Source organism: Staurois parvus, unplaced genomic scaffold (assembly GCF_062004578.1).
Source record: "Staurois parvus isolate SC_StPar_1 unplaced genomic scaffold, SC_StPar_1.0 ptg000031l, whole genome shotgun sequence".
Classification (NCBI taxonomy): domain Eukaryota; kingdom Metazoa; phylum Chordata; class Amphibia; order Anura; family Ranidae; genus Staurois; species Staurois parvus.
Window position 1 is genome coordinate 2,985,197 of NW_028317827.1, and position 17,125 is coordinate 3,002,321.

Consider the following 17,125-nt stretch of genomic DNA (forward strand, 5'->3'; position numbering starts at 1 on the left):
TTTCTCAGGAAGGATTTCCTGATAGCGACAACAGTGATCAATGCCCGTGTAATGTGCGTTGAAAGAGCAATTTGTAGACCCCATCACAAGTCTGTGAAATAGGATGATAATGTTAGAGGACATTCACAAAAGCTATTTAGTCTTTAGTCATCTCCAGCCAGGAATTCATCCTCCTTGCCTATCTCTAACACCTAGGGATCTGTTTATAAAAAAATTGTTGGATGAATATCACAAGCATTCGTTCATTCAATGTCAATCACTGCTTGTAGACTTTGTGGCAGGTTTACCACTGGCCAGTGGCTAGCTAGGGTTCAATAGATCATAGTTTGGTCCCAATAGTTAGTTATATCTCTTTCTAGCAGAGTGCCCCTTTAGTCACCTTTCTCAGAAGTGGGCATGGACTCCTTTAACTGCATTCCCCACATTCCCCTGGGCTCCTTTTATCCCCTGGACACACTCAGAGGATAAGATCTGCAACTCCTTCTGCTCAGACAAACACAACCTGATAGGCCAGCAGTTCCATGCAAGTTGTAGCCAGCGCTGGGTCTTCCATTGCTGTGTCTGCTTGTAGACTTTGTGGCAGGTTTACCACTGGCCAGCGGCTATCTAGGGTTCAATAGATCGTAGTTAGGCCCCAATAGTTAGTTATATCTCTTTCTAGCAGAGTGTCCCTTTAGTCACCTTCCTCAGAAGTGGGTATGGGCTCCTTTAACTGCATTCCCCACATTCCCCTGGGCTCCCTTTATCCCCTGGACACACTCAGAGGACAGGATCTGCAGCTCTTTCTGCTCAGACAAACCCAACCTGATAGGTCAGCAGTTACATGCGAGTTGTAGCCAGGCGCTGGGTCTTCCATTGCTGTGTCTGAAATGCCGGCCACCAGCAGACAGCACAAGAGTGCACAGCTTCTACTTCAGCTCCAGTAGCTGTGGTGTACACTGAGCCAGCAGACTTCGGGGTGCTGCCCTCCCAGTGAGGTGGCATCGCCTTCAGCCCCATGAACTGCTAGACCAAAGACTCCTCCAGCTGTATCCTTGAGAAGCCTGCCTGGGATCACTGGAGACAGCTACAGCCAACCTCCTGGTGAGAGAGGGGTTACACACCCTTCCAGGTAATTTGTACTTGATGGTGTTCAACTGTTTATTTTGCAAGTGAACTGCCTTTATTTCTGTGCTCCAAAAATCTGTTATACTGTATTGGCACCTAGTGGCTAAGTGTGGGAACTACTCTTAGCAGTCCAGTTACTGTAATGGTTTTATTGACTGCTACTCTCTGTTCAGTACTGGTAACAGACTCTGATATCTGCATGGTCAAGTTGTCTTGCATTTATCTAGTAAACTGCAAGTTTGACATTGCTGTTTATCTAATAATTTGGCTGATACTGTTACACAACACCTCTTGTTGGAAACATTTTGTTGTGTTTATTGTTGATTATCATTGATTGCAGCATCGCTCCCCATATGGAGAGATATGGGAGAGAAATATATTTTTTACATGCGACATATATTTACAATATATTGGCCTACAAAAATATATTTTAACATGTATTCCAAAAATGTAAATTAAAATATATTTTCCAAAGGCATATATTTAAAAATATCTTTTTTAAAATATATTTTCCAGATATTTTTGAACATCTAAAAAAAATGCATTTAAACATAGATTTTTAAATATACTTGTAAATGCATTCCAAATTACACTTTGAAATATATTTCAGCATGTGTTCTGAATATAATTTTAATAATAATTTCACAAATATATTGAAATATATTGAATATGGCCAAAATTGTAGTATTTGAAATATATATATATATATATATATGTCTTCCTTTGATAACGTGCAGGCACACGAAACATGTAAGGAAGCTGCCTCATACAGTGACGTCATACCGCACGGCCCATGTGGACGGCCGCCGGCCATCTTTAAACTGCTGGCAATGTGACTTTTTAAATGTGAGTTATTTTGCCTCTATTTTTGTTACCCCTTTTTTTAATAAAGAGTTACTACACTATGGAAATTCTTTTTGCTCATTTGTCATGAGCCCTCCCTATAAGGATACCTATGATGATTTGGCATTAACTACGAGTGTGGCTCCCCCTGGTGGCTGAACAAGTGTAATCCTGGTGCCTGGATGCCCTGATGGTGTGCTGCTTATCCTACTGATGCCCACTAGATGACCTGGTGTTCCAGTAACCTGATGCAGAAGACCAGGAGTTGGTCCTAATTTACTCAAATGTGCATTTACTTACGCTCTTTGGTTAGCGCAATCTACATCCATTTTTTCTAACACCACCATCACGTATTTCCACCGAGTATACCTTAATTGAATATTGCTTCACTTTATGCACCTTCTTTAAACACCAACTTGGGACTTTTACCACAACTCTATTTTGCAAAACGCCCTAGTGCATTCATTTATTTATTTTACTCATTTTGATATGTTTTGATTGCTGCTATAGATTATGAGATAACCACAGACGGTCATTTATATTTTATTATTAAGAGTTTGACTCGGTCATATATGATTTATATGTTCTATGCTCTTATTACATTTCTAGCGCTGCATGTTTATTTTATATGTTTTTTAGAAGGTTTTAGAGGTTTTTACCTTTCATGCTAGCAGCTCTTCTCATTTCACATCCAGCGCTTGTTATTTATTTTACTTTATTTGAAATATATGTCAATATATTTGGGAAGAATATATTAAGAATGTATTTTTAAAATATATTTAAAATATATTTTTCTTCCATGTGGGTCCTGACTCTCCCAGTGCATTTGAGACAAGACCCTTAACAGGTGCTAAGGAGAATGAACACCTGTCCTCTTTGTTTCAGCTGCACTGTTCAGTGATTCCACTGTTATTGAACTGTTCCCTCCACTATGGATCAACCTCGCCTAACCAATGATTTTCTGCAGGGCCCATAATACAGCCATTGCTGTGTTGGTGTATTGGAGGGTCCAGTTGCAGGGACGGCCACCACTGGGAATGGTAAAAGCACCCATCATATACTAGCAGCCAGGGGAGGACTGACCATTTGCAAACTCGGGCACTGCCCGAGGGCCCGCGGTCAGTGGGGGGCCCCATGAGATGCCCCTGGTACCTTTTTCATAGGCTTTTTTGAGTTTGGGCAAGGACACAGGGGCCCCATGATCCCCTATTGCCCGGGGGCCCCATGAGTTGTCAGTCTGCCCCTGCTAGCAGCTTCTGCTGGAAATGTGCGCTCTGCGTAAAACGACATTCAGGATGCCAGCATGTCCTATGTTCATGAAGAACAACAAGTACAAGCATGCCTTATCACTGTCCATAGAGGCAGTACAAGTGTTATTGTACCCATGTGCAAAGTTGGTGTGATTTAAGTACAGTGGCGTACGATGACAATTTATATTCACGTTTGCAGAGTACTGAGACAGGTTTATTACTAAATTCACTCAATCTCAAATCTGCTACTGAGACAAGGACTTGAAAAATAAAAGTCAGAACATCAGAAACATGTGCAAAATTCAAAAGTGGCCACATTTAAATCTGGCACAATGGGACACCAGATGCCAATTTTAGTTCTTTGTTTACAGCTCCACTTTAGGGCCCCATTCACATCTGGCAATTTGGGATCATAAATCTAATCACCGTGATTCTGCCCACAATTCCAAATCACACTGCAGTCATGGTAAAATGCAACACGGGTGTTTGTATGTCCTTCATTATTAATGGTACCTCAAACGTGGTGTGGTTTTGTCGCAATTTATGGCATGGCAATCGCAGCAAAGCATACCACGTGAAGCTTGTCGCTCAAAAGAAGCTCCTGCTCCTTTTTGGGCGACAAGCTTCACGAGATGCGGTTTACTACAATTGTCACACAAATCCACACCAAGTTGGAGGTGCCATTAAAAATGAATGCAACACAAAACACGTGTGTTGCGTTTTGCCATGATTGCAATGAGATTTGGAATTGCGGGCAGAATCACAGCGATTCCACCCATGATCCCAAATCGCCAGTTGGGAATGGGCCTCATTCTAAACGTATTGCAGCTTGAAGATGTGCTGAACACAGAAAATCTCCTGCCCTGCCACTATACCCCAAAAGAAAACGCAATGCATAGGATGGAGGCGTGGTGACGTCAGTTCTGGCGTGGACGGTAGCCGCCATCTTGCTACACCCATGCAAGTACACCCTGTGTGCTCTGTGTGATTTTGAAGCTTGTGGGTCTGCAGACCCTGTTTATTCATTGTAAGTGGGTATTTCGTGTTTGTTACCTCAATAAATGTTCGAATTACTACACTGTGGAAGTCCTTTTTTCTTACCTCTTAATGGGGGTCACTTGAAAGGCTATCTGGTCCACCATCGCTAGGAGTGGGATACCACCACTGTTGTTAATGGTTCCTAGATTACTGCCTAATGCCCAAACAGGATCTAGACCTTTTTGCTGAATGCCTTTCTGATTTGTGTTGGCCCCTAGGGGTCGCAGCTTGGAGGTGAGGAGACATTTTAGCCGGTGGTGGATACATTTATTAGGTTGATCGCCATACCTGTCACCAATCAGGTCTTGCATGGAGTTATACCACTGGATTTTGCACAAAGTTATTTTGAACTTTAAACCACTTTGTTAGTTCACTTTCTTTGGCACTTTCAGTCACGTATTGTTCATGCGTTTGTATATGTCATTTTCACGTGCATTTATATTTTATATATTTTTTTTTTCACTCACGAAACTACCCATCACATTGGGGTTTTTTTGTTTCATGTGTCATTGGATGATCATATTTCATTTATGATCACGCTTTTGCTGTTATGTTCTTACTCTCATATTTATATGTTTCAATATTCACTTGTGTATTTTCTCATATGGCTTGGATTTGCTCACCATTCCTACAGGAGTGCAGCACTTTTTTCCTTTTGTGTGTCCACCATTTTCTAGTTGGGTGTGTTTATTTGTATTGTATTTATGTTGATATTTCAGTTATGTGGACACATCCTTTTTATGTGTTTTCATTTTCATTCTTCTTTGCTGATTAGTGTTAAGTCAAGGCCTGGACTGAGTGAAGCTAAAAGGGAGGGCCAGCATGACTGGGGTGTGCAGACGAAGCGGAGCGTGTATTCTGGGTGGGAGTTTATGCAGGAGGTAAGGGGGTGGTTACTTACCTGATTGGAGTATGCAACAACGAGGGGTGGTCTTGCCAGGATTAGGAGGGGGGTTGGGTCTTGTCGGAGGTCAGTGGGGTGGTTTCTCCCACCCTCCCTTCCTGGAGCTGTTTCATATTTTGTTTTGCTGTTTTGGTTCTGGTTTGTTCTTTGTGTTTGTCCTGTTGTTTGTTTTGCTGTTTTGGTTTGGTTTCTTCTTTGTGTTTATCCTGTTGTTGGTTTTGCTGTTTTGGTTTGGTTTGTTCTTTGTATTTGTCCTGTTGTTGTTGGTTTTGCTGTTTTGGTTTGGTTTGTTCTTTGTGTTTGTCCTGTTGTTGGTTTTGCTGTTTTGGTTTGGTTTGTTCTTTGTGTTTGTCCTGTTGTTGGTTTTGCTGTTTTGGTATGGTTTATTCTTTGTGTTTGTCCTGTTGTTGGTTTTGCTGTTTTGGTTTGGTTTGTTCTTTGTGTTTGTCCTGTTGTTGGTTTTACTGTTTTGGTTTGGTTTGTTCTTTGTGTTTGTCCTGTGTTTATTTTGTGTGGGTTCCTTGTTCAGAATGGCTTTTTGTGTCCCGAAGTGTTTGTCTGTTTGTTTTGTCATGGCAGCTGGCAGGGGTCAATGGGTCTATGAAGGCGGTGTTGGAGTGACAATTTGGTGGATTATGGGTTGGGCCCATCATAGGTATGGGTGTCCCTTCCCAATTATAAGATCATGTTAATAATGTGGGAGTTCATTGGCTGTATCTGGGACTACGTAACTGTAGTATTGTCCCCCAGGCAGTGTAGTAGCGGCTGGGGGCCTTTTCATTGGGTGTCAGATAAAGTCAAGTTGGTGATGTGAGTAACGGTGCCTTCGAAGACCTTGGACCCGGTTGGGATCATTACTGTCAGTTATTATCTGAGTATATTGTAAGAAGTGTTATGTTAGAGTTATGTTAAATAAATGGCTGCTATGGCCAGTTTTGCACCAAAAAGAGAGTCGCGTGGTCATTTAGGTGGGGAATATTTGAAGGGTGGTGGTTTTTATGGATTAGTGGTAAGTATTCGCCTTGATATTCTGCAAGTCCAACAGTCATGTAGTTTGTCTATACTTTATATAGGATTAGCGCAGCACCACCTTTGTCCCGCAGCTTGAATATGTGACTGTGTTTTGTTTTTTCTTGCAGTAAGGTTTCCTGGAGTATTTCTTTAGGCCTCATTCACATGGGCAGGATGCACAGGTGGTCCAACACAGCTGCTGGTTCCAATTTTACAGCCATGTAGGTGTGTGGCCCCGAAAGCACACTGTCTGTGTTTAGGGTTGCATACTCACACAGCTGTCAGATTGGGACCAGCAGCTCTGTCCATACAGCCACTGCATCCCAACAAACATGAATGGGACTGCCTGCACACAGATGCACGAGGTGAAAAATCGCCCTTCACATAGGTGTATGGATTGGTACACATATGTGGATGAGCCCCCAGGTCTAGCCTGCATAATCTGCTTCTCTGCTAAGACTGCCGTACTGCCGTAAACTGTACAGTGCAGCACTGTGCATGGCTGTCAAATACATTCAGAGAAACACAAGAAGAAATGGGGCTCTGGATTCAGGGGCACGGAAAATGTCACTGGGCACACTAGTCCTGGTTTGGCAACACTCCACAAAATGAGGACTCCTCTTAGAAACAGGGAAGAACCCAGAGTGAGGAATCCATATACATACAGTCCAATGAGAACGCCAGAACAACATTCAAGAGTCCAAGGTTTTTAGTGACTACATTGATTCACAGCAGAAAAAGCCAACAGGTTTCAGGACCAAACACACTCTTTCTTAACCACTTGCCCTCCAGAGGATTTACCCCCCTTCCTGACCAGACCATTTTTTGCGTTACGGCGCTGTGCTACTTTAACTGACAATTGCTTGGTCTTGGAATGCCGCACCCAAATTAAATTTACATCCTTTCATCCCCATGAATTGAGATTTCTTTTGCTGGTATTTGATTGCCTGTGCATTTTTTATTTTTTTGTGCTATAAAAAAAAAGACCACACTCCCTCATCATAGGATTTGATTGACAGCAGTGGAAGCCAATAGCACCTGCTCCTATCAATCTGCACAGTGAGGTAAGAGAGGGGAGAGGCACTGCTGTTTTGCACAACACTGGACTGAGATCAAGCTCAGGTACATAAGTATGAGAAGGGGCAGGAGGGGGATCCTGAACACAGGATGGTTCTTTTAGGTGCAGAGAATGCATTATTGTTAAAAAACCTTTAGGCTTTAGAACCACTTCCCGCCCTGCCTATTGTAATATAATGGTGGGGCAGGACTTTCCTCGTTGGTGGATGTCATATGATGACCTCGCACAATGTGCCTTACGCATATGATGACCTTGCATAACGTGCCTTACGCATGATCTGTCACCCGTTGTGTCCACCGGTTACAGCCGATGACAAATCACTGTACTGGCCTGCTGCCAGTAGCATCCTATTGCTGTGACCAATCACAGGAGATTACATGACAATTGTGGCTTCATTTCATGCCATTTATTGTTTACAATTGTGTTGCTAGCTGTGATTGGTCACAGCGATCACATGGTACAGGCATGGCCAATCACAGCCTATGTGTACCAGCTGATTAGCTGTGGTTAATCACAGCTAATCACAATACATACTGAATGAATCAATTTCATTCAGTAAAAATGCTGAGTAAAAATATCTAAAAAAATATCCTGTTCGTTTTCCCAGAGTAGTACACTGTTACTATGGTATATATTTTTCTGGTCACATTTTGTTAACAAAAGAAAAGTAAACAAAAAAACTAATAACATATTTTTTTTTTTTACTGATTCTTTTATTTTAATGAAAAAAGATTGTATATTTGCAATATTTTATATCAGAAAAAAAACAAACTTTTTTCCCCCCAAATTTTCAATTTTTCATTCAGTAAACATACTCAGTAACAATGTAAAAAAAAGTATCCTGATCAGTTCCCCAGAGTAGGACACTGCTACTATGGTCACATTATATTATTCTGGTCACAGTTTGTTAACAAAACAAAAGTAAACAAAAAAATGGATAAAATAATAAAAACAATGAAAAAAATGTAAAAAATTTTAATTTTTTTTTTTTCATACTGTCACCAGGCAGTGTCCCTGATCACCGCCACACCAGTTATATGATGACGCTGTACTGCACTGGTGACAGTATGTAAAGAAAGAAAATGGGAATTTTTTCAATTTTTTCATTTTCCAAAAAATTAAGATAAAAAATTACAACTTCAAAAAACGTGCCATGCCTCTTACTAAATACCTTCACCAAAAAAATGTAGCAAAATACATCGTGGCCTAAATTTATGAAGAAAGATTATTTATTTGCAAAATTTTATAACAGAAACAAAGAAAAACATGTTTAATTATTTTTCAAAATTTTCAGACTTTTTCATTTATTTAGAGAAAGATAAAAAAAAAACCCAGTGGTGGATAAATACCACCAAAAGAAAGCACTATTTGTATGAAAAAAATGAAAACCTTTCATTTGGGTTCAGTGTTGCATGACCCCACAATTGTCATTCAAAGTGTGAGTGCTGAAAGCTGAAAATTGGCCTGAGCAGGAAGGAGAAGAAAGTGCCAGGTATTGAAGTGGTTAAATATAGTTGGTGTCTGCCATTGCACCCCCATTTTCTGATCTGAAAATTCATTCTCTGTAATATGGGGTTTCTATAACAACTGCCAGGCTGATCTTGACATTCTGCTACCTGCCTGGAAACTTTCCCTTTCCTAATCCTCACCTGAAGCATGAAACTGGCTCCCTGTTAAATGTTTTATAATGTTGCAATAAATCTGAATTTTTAAACTCTGGAATAGATTTGAAGACGTTACAAAAAATTGTTGCAATAATAATTATACTACACCTGCTTGAGTTAATGTCGAGTAGTAAAAGGCAATAATCAAATCTGATGTCTTGTTTTTACTTACTTATAAACTGTATGTGCGATTTAAAATGCACTACCCATATGGAAGAAAAATATATCTGAAATATATTTGTGAAACAAACCAATATAATATAACAGTTCTATGGCTAATCTAATGATGCGAACATAGCCTATCTTAAATATTTATCCTGTTTTATGTATCTAGGTTGTAATGTTTATGTTCTAATGTAAAGATTGCTGTTAATAATTCAGAATCACATAAACACACTTTATAAAAAAATATTTAATAAAACCACTCTGTGAGCTGGAGTTGAATTATAGTGCTAGTGTGCCATCTAGTGTCTGATGTTATTAAAGACAATGAGTTGGAACAGGCAATATGCTGTATACCAGTGTTTCTCAACCTTTTTTCAGTCAAAGCACCCTTTAAAATTATGGACAGTCTTTAGGCACCCCATTCTAAAATGTGGTGCCTCAACACTATCCATAATTTTAACAGGACACCCCATTCTATAATGTGAAAAACTATTCTAATAGTTTTATATAATACAGAAACATCCACACATGTAGGACACCCAACGTTAGAGGTGATTTATTCTTCCAAAGCAAATACACTTTTTCACACTGGTACTGACTAGTATTCCAATATTTCTCTTCTCCCTTAATTTTTCTCCATCACTGAGCTAATGTGACCCCAGTACTGTCAGAGAGGGGCAGGGGAGGGTCAAACTAGGATGCTGTGCAGGCAGCTGACATCCTCCTTATCATCTGATGATGTAATTGGTTGTCAGGACGCAGGCGGCTAGAAGGTTGTAATGGTGCACAATGGAATCCTGTGGCTTTGTGTAACTAGAGGCAGGCTTGTTCCACACGCTGGCTTGTATACATGTTTTGGGCAATTTTTAGACATTTTGCCAAGGCACCCCTGAAGAAACCTCAAAGCACCCCAGAGTGCCTGGGCACCCTGATTGAGAAAGACTGCTGTATATAATACACCCTCTGACAATGTGCATGGCACGTAATGCGTAAGGAGGAGCCTGCTCACGTCGTTGACATCACGCCGCCGAAGCATCGTGGAGCTCCGGCGGCCATTTCCTTCTAGGGACGGTTAGTGTTTATGTTGCTATCTGCCGTTCCTATTGATATCCATTGGATGCATCCTTTGTTCTCAATAAAATTTGCTTTATTCAAACTTTATCACACTGTGGGCACCTTTTTGCTTTAACCCCGCATGGGGAGTACTTTTTTCCAGAAGCTGTGTTACTCCGAATCCATCCAGAGTGGGAGGTTTCTACTACTGTAAAAGCAACACCCATACATCCCTTAAGGGGAACTCTGTGTCAGAGCCTAAATTGTTGTGATCCTGGACCTGCTTGATCTAGAGAAGGATACTCTTCCAAGTGCTGAACCAGATGTACACTTCCAGTGACACCAGGGAATAATATTCATACACTGCACTGTACTAAGTGTAGTTCCGGTGAGTGGGCATTTCTTCCATTCTAAATTGAGGAACATCCACTGATCGGGAATTACTGAGGACTATTAATTTAAGCGCTGCACTATTTCTTTGATAATAAGCAGCCCGTTTAGGCAAATTCATGTGCCTTGATTCACTTGTGTGTAGTTGAGAGTATACACACACAAGCACTCAGTGGTACTTATTTTGAGCATATGTGCGAGATTTTGCAGGTATACACATAAAAATAATGACTGGCAACTCATATTTCTGTTTTTTTTTTTAACAGATCAATACGCAGTGCTTGTTTGCACGCCTGTGTGTACAGGTACATTGAAAACAAAAAAGGCTGTATTTTAGATCAGTAAAAAAAAATGCGTTATGCCTGAAAACGAAGAGTTTTCAAGCAGCAGTGTGCAAGAAGCCTTAAAGTGATCAGCTTCTTTTAAAGGTACCAAAGGAATCTGACTGCCTCTATAAGCAATCCATTACTTTAATATCCAACCTTTCAGGCCCTTTATACAACATATTTATCTGTAGATTTAAAGCCCAACTCCACATTTACCATCCTCCCCTACCCACTGGTGCACCCTGGCATCCCCTATCAAAAAAAGAAAAAATAGTAAAAAGAACAAAGACTATTATATGTATTTTTTTACAGGGTCCTCGGTCCATTCCAGTGATGTCACAGGTCCTCTTTACCCTCTTCTTTCTCAGATGGTGGGCATATTAAATGCTATGGGGTCCAGGGCGGGGGAGCGGAACCTTGATGGCCTGGGCTCACAGGAAGAGCAGTGACAGTGGACTGGTAAGTGGTTGAGCCTGCAGGGGACAGTGCGGTGGCAGCCAACGATAGACCTCCTTCCAGATTTCTTTCTCCCTGCATTGTCCATCATTTCAGGGAGCAACTATCTGCATCTAAGGTGCAACATCCTTCTAGGGCCTCCGGCAGGCACCACACATTTGACATAATTTTCATGCTGGAAGACATATTTTCTCACTAGGTTCAGCTTACTTGCGTGTTCATTCTACCCTAACAAATCTTTCAGCATCTACTACAGAGAAACATCCCCAAAGAAAGATGATGCAACCGCCATGGTTCACAGAAGGGATGGTGTGTTCATGGTGATGTGCAGTGTATGGTTAGGTCAAACAAAAATGTATAGAACTCACACCATAGAACTTTCTTCCATGTATATTCAGTGTCCTCCAAAGTCCTTCAGGCAAACTGTAGCCAAGGTGTTGTGTAAATTTTAGTTAACAGTGGCTCTCCTCTACAAAGGTTGTTCACATTGTTTCTTTAATCTCAGTTGTTAAAGTGGTTGTAAATGCTCAAATTTCTTTACCTTCATGCGTTCAATGCATGAAGGTCAAAACCCCTTTGTGTACAGCAGCCCCTCAGACCCCCTAATACTTACCTGAGCCCCTTTGTTATCCAGCGATGGGCACAAGAGCCTCAGCTCTCCTGGGACTCTAGCTCTTCATCGATTGAATCAGCAGCAGAAGCCATTGGCTTTCACTGCTGTCAATCCAGTCAGTAGACCAATGCGGAAAGAGAGGGGATGGGGCGGAGCCACAGCTCTGTAAGTGAATGGACACACAGAGCAGCAGCTTAGGAGCAAGCCTGTTTGGGTTCCCTCATAGCAAGCTGCTTGTTCTGGTGGAACTCAGCAGGACAGAAGGGCCAGGAGTGCCAGCGGGGGACCCGAGGAGAGGAGGATCTGTGTAAAACCACTGCACAGCGCAGATAAGTCTGACATGTTTGTTATTTTAAAAAAATGCCTTTAATATCACTTTAAGGCCGCTAACTCCCTAAGGGTGGTCATAGGTCTCTTGGTGGTCTCTGTCACTAGTCTTTCTTGCACAGTTACTAGCTTTTGGTTGATGGCCTGATTTTTCCTATTATTATTATACAGGATTTATATAGCTCCTACAGTTTGCACAGCACTTTACAAATTAGGGGAGACAGTTATACTACAGTTCAGTACAGGAGGGTTCAGGGGCCCTCCTGAATTTTGAAGTGATACAAAAGGTAAAAATCTTGGGGGATGAATTGATGTAGAAAGTAAAATTTTAGTTTTAGGTAGACATGGATATAGGCTTTTTCTAAAGAGATGGGTTTTCAAGGATTGTGTGAAACAATATTAAGAGATAGTCATTCAGATGCATTGGGGTAGGGGGTTCCAGAGGAAGGAGGGGCTCTGGAGAAATTCTGGAAATAAGTATTGGAGATGGTGACAAGGGACTGTAGAGCAGAAGGAGATGTGAGGCTGGTGATGTAACATGGGGAAGAGTGTGGATGGCCTCGTATGTTGTATATGTTTCATTTTATGCATTGAGCCAGCAGAAGCCAGCAGTGGGATTAGAAGATAGGGCTGGCAAATACTGAAAGGTTGGTTGGATATGTCTGGTAGCATTCATGGTAGACTGAACTGGATAGACTGTGTAGAGTAAGGCCAAGGAGTAGATTGTGATAGTTGAGGTTAAAGACAACAAGGGAGTGAATAATAAGCTTTTGGTGCCATTTGTTAAGAATGGTGGATTTTGGAGATGAAGATGAAGGCGACAAGATTTGGAGAGTAATTGGATGTGGGACCTACAGAAGAGGCCATAGTCCAGGATTACATCTAGTACCCTGGCCTGAGGGAAGTAATTGATTGCAGTGCTGTGGATCTCATGGGATGATTTGGGGGAGGGGACAAGGGGGGAATGTATGGCTTCATGATACTCTTTCTATTTTCCTATCCCATGGGATATTCAGTGACCTGGAAATTTTCTTGTAATGCTAATATCAGGAACAGGACAAGGGGTGGGCAGGAGGAATGGCTCTCATGGGCATGGTGGTATCATGTGAGGTGGGGGGGGGGCTACATGGACAATTTCTACTTACAAACTGGCAGGAGTAAGGACAGAAGCTTCAGAGTAACAAACATTTGTGCTGGGAATAAGAGTATTTGTAGTAATAAGGGGAGTTAGAAGAGGATTAGTGCTAGGAGGGGGGGGGGTTGTGGCGGGGGGGGACTTGTACTGGGTGAAGGAAATTGGGGGGGCCGCAGTGGTGTACAATTTATTTTAGGAGGCAAAGTGTGGGGGGGCTTGGAGGGGTGATTTGGAAGAATTTGTGCTGGGAAGAGGATGGGGGGGGGGAAGAGGATTTGTGATAGGAGAAGGGATTTCGAAGGGAAGGGGGATTTGTATCAGGAGGGGAAATTTATGTTAGGAAGGGGCATTTGGGTGCAGGATTTGTGCTAGTAGGGGTGATTGGAGGGGGGGATTTGTGCTAGCAGGGGAAATTTGAGGGAGAGAATTTGTGCCAGAAGGGGGAATGTGGGAGGGGAAGGATTTATGCTCAGAGGGGAAATTTGAGGGGTAAATGATTTGTGCTAGGAGAGGGGATTTGGGGAGGGAGAGGATTTGAGCTGGGATGGGGGATGGTGGGGGCTAAGCAGAGGGATGGTGGGGGATTTCAACGGGGTTGGTACTGGAAGAGGGGGATTCTTTGTTTGGGGAGTACTTTGGCTTGCAAAAGGAATTAATGCTTAGGATAAGCATGCAGATTAGTGCTCATATATTTTGGGTGGGGGAGGAAGGGGATTTTGGCTGACTAATAAATTTTGAAGGGGGGAGGGAACTGTTTGGCATCTTCCCCTGGACGCTAGATGACCTTGTCCCGGAACTGCCTTCCATGACTTGTGCTTTTCAGTCTCCCTGACTGTGCATGGAACACTGTGAATTCTGCAGATGAGGTACACAATTTGGATAAGAGGGGTGCAGCCCTTATGAACAAATTATCAAATGTCCTTTAAAAGGGCAAAGCCAGTGAGTTTGCATTTAAGATGGGATATGTACTGCTGTTCTGTCCCATAAGCTGATCCGACTTGAGCAATGAAGTTTGAGTTGATTCAGTCAATAGAAGAAACACGTAAAGGCCATGATTTCCAGAAAACAGAACTCCTAGAGGAAAAAAGTAGACGCAATCTCTGTGCCGAATTAGCTTAAGAGGTGGAAGCAAGTGGCTGGGAAATGTAAATGAAATCACATCAGATGCTTTTGCTGTCACAAACTGGGCACATAACAAGAAACTGAAAAACTGTCCCTGCAGTGCCCTGCAGAATACTAATTTGCTGAGGACAACAAAAAGAGAGATGGAAGTACAGTTGTGCTCAAAAGTTTGCATACCCTGGCAGAAATTGTGAAATGTTGGCATTGATATTGAAAATATGACTGATCATGCCAAAAAAAATATCTTTTATTGAAGGATGATGATCACATGAAGCCATTTATTATCAAATAGTTGTTTGGCTCCTTTTTAAATCATAATGATAACAGAAATCACCCAAATGGCTATGATCAAAAGTTTACATCCCCTGGAATGTTTGGCCTTGGTACAGACACACAAGGTGACACACACAGGATAAAATGCCAATTAGAGGTTTGTCCCACATCTGTGGCTTTTTAAATTGCAATTAGTGTCAGTGTATAAATAGTCAATGAGTTTGTTAGCTCTTATGTGGAAGCACTGACTAGGCTAGATACTGAGCCATGGGGATCAGAAAAGAACTGTCAAAAGTTCTGCGTAACAAGGTAATGGAACTTTATAAAGATGGAAAAGGACATAAAAAGATGTCCAAAGCCTTGAATATGCCAATCAGTACTGTTAAATCACCTATTAAGAAGTGGAAAGTTCGGGGATCTCTTGATACCAAGCCAAGGTCAGGTAGACCAAGAACGATTGCAGCCATAACTGACAGAAGAATTGTTTGGGATTCAAATAAAAACCCACAGGCAACCTCAAAAAAAATTCAGACTGCTCTGTAAAAAGATGGTGTGGCTGTTTTTAACCATTTCCATACCGGGCACTTTTACCCCCTTCCCTCCCAGGCCATTTTTCAGGTCTTAGCACTCTCACACTTTGAATGACAATTGCACGGTCATGCAACACTGTACCTAAACTAAAAGTTTATCATTTTATTCACACAACTAGAGCTTTCTTTTGGTGGTATTTAATCACCGCTGGGGTTTTTATTTTTTCTTAATTAACAAAAAATACAGAAAATTTTGAAAAAAAAACAAGTTTTTCTTTGTTTCTGTTATAACAGTTTGCAAATAAATAATTGTTCTTCATAAATTTAGGCCAAAATGTATTCTGCTACATGTCTTTGGTGAAAATAACCCAAATTAGGATGTATTTTTTAGTTTGTATAGAGTTCACAAACTATGGTATAGATCTGAAAATTGATTAATCCTGAAGTACTGACGGCCAATCTAATTTCTTGAGGTCCAAGAATGTCAGAACAGTACAGATATCCCCCAAATGACCCCTTTTTGCAAAGTAGACAGTCCGACGTACTTCATAAGAAGCATGGCGAGTTTTTTTAAGTTGTTTTTTTTGTCATAATTTTTCGGAAAATGAAAAAATTAAAAAAACTATTTTCACAATTTGTTTTTACATACTGTCACCAGTGCAGTACAGCGTCATCATATAACTGGCATGGCGGTGATCAGGGACACTGACTGGTGGCAGTATGAAAAAAAAAAAATTAAATTTTTAAAAACATTTTTTATTTTTTATTACATTTTTTTTTCTTTTTTTTTTAAGATTTTTTTTCATATTTCACTTTGACCAAAGTAATACAATGTTACCATAGTAACATTGTACTACTTTTGGAAGTGATCAGTATTTTTTTTTTTTACACAATTTGCTTATAGCAAAGAATTACTTTGCTATAAGCAAGCATTTATCTGAATGACATTGATTCATTCAGGGCTTTTTTTTTTTTTTTTTTTGTGCTTAGCTGTGATTTGGCCACGGCTAATCACATGACACAGCTGGGCTGTGATTGGCCCAGCTTGTGCATGTGATCGCTGTGACCATTCACAGCTAGGCACACTAGTATACAATGGATGGCATGAATGAAGCCATCCATTTTATACAACTGTCATGTGACCTGCTGTGATTGGTCACAGCAGGTCACATGGTACCGGCAACGGGGCCAGTACTCAGATCTGTCATCGGCCGTGTCGGAGGTGTCATCATATTGTACTCCTGCAAAACAACCACACTGTCTTTTTCCAGAGCAACCTGTATTTTTCTTGTGGTTACCTTTGGTGCAATTCTTCTGGCAGTTGTGGCTGCAATCTTTCTTGGTCTACCTGACTTTGGCTTGGTATCACGAAGTCCCTGAATTTTCTACTTCTTAGTGAAAGTGATGAGTGGCATATTCAAGGCTTTGGACATCTTTTTATTGCCTTTTCCATCTTTATAAAGTTCCATTGCCTTGTTACGCAGGACTTTTGACAGTTCTTTTCTGATCCCCATAGCTCAGTATCTAGCCTAGTCAGTGCTTCCACATAAGAGCTAACAAACTCACTGACACTAATTGCAATTTAAAAAGCCACAGATGTGGGACATTAACCTCTAATTGGCATTTTAGCCCGTGTGTGTCACCTTGTGTGTCTGTACCAAGGCCAAACATTCCAGGGTATGTAAACTTTTGATCATAGCCATTTGGGTGATTTCTGTTATCATTATGATTTAAAAAGGAGCCAAACAACTATTTGATAATAAATGGCTTCATATGATCATCATCCTTCAATAAAAGAGCATTTTTTGGCATGATCAGTCATATTTTCAATATCAATGCC